The sequence below is a fragment of the Calidris pugnax genome, unplaced genomic scaffold (genome assembly GCF_001431845.1).
Source record: "Calidris pugnax isolate Ruff unplaced genomic scaffold, ASM143184v1 scaffold54, whole genome shotgun sequence".
NCBI lineage: Eukaryota > Metazoa > Chordata > Aves > Charadriiformes > Scolopacidae > Calidris > Calidris pugnax.
This window is the reverse complement of record NW_015090864.1, coordinates 5,285,647-5,286,515: the sequence shown is the minus strand read 5'-3', so window position 1 is coordinate 5,286,515 and position 869 is coordinate 5,285,647.

Sequence of the window (869 nt, the reverse complement as noted above, 5' to 3'; positions counted from 1 at the left end):
CCTTGAACTCGTTAGCAGCGCAGTGGGCTCTGTGATCCCCACGACATGGGGGAAGAAGATGCCCTCAGCCAGCACCCGAAGCGTGGGCAAGCTGCCTGAAGTGATGGTGTGGCAACGAAGCCTTCACGCTTTGGTGTTTTCCGTTGCTAAACTGGTCCTTTTTTTTTTTTTTCAGCAAAAACACCTCTCGCTTGCTTCTGGGCTGGAAATTTCACTGAATTTTTAGAGTTGAAAGGGACCATAGAGACCATCTAGTCCAACTCCCCTGCTGAAGCAGGATTGCCTAGAGCTTGTCAGAGCGTGTTACTCAGGACTGCATCCAGGCGGGTCTTGAAAATCTCCAAAGAAGGGGACTCCACAACCTCCCTGGGCAGCCTGTTCCAGGGCTCTGTCACCCTTCTGTGAAGAAGTTTTTTCTCATATTTGAGTGGAACCTCTTATGTTCCAACTTGTGCCCGTTGCCCCTCGTCCTCTCACTGGGAACCACTGAAAAGAGTCTGGCTCCCTCAGATGCTTACAGTGGACTCACAGGAGGCCCATATGAACATGAACGGGCACCTGTGAGGCAAAAATAGTAATAACCAGGCGGGTGGTTTTCCTTACAAAGAGCCTGATGTCAAATGACCAAATGGAGACAGAACCCAACTCCTCACCAGCCTTTGGGGCTAGAACCCAGGGCCACCCCTTTCCGGGCGGTCCCTGTAGTCCCCCTGAGGCCACAAGCCCCACGTCTTGGCTCTCCCTTTACCACAGCGCTCGGGTAAATCCCGCTCCGATCCTTCCCGGCGTGTGGGTTCCCCGGGGAAACGACAACCGGGGCCGCCGCCGCGCTGAGGCGATGCCGCCATGGCTGCCCGGCGCCGCCGCGG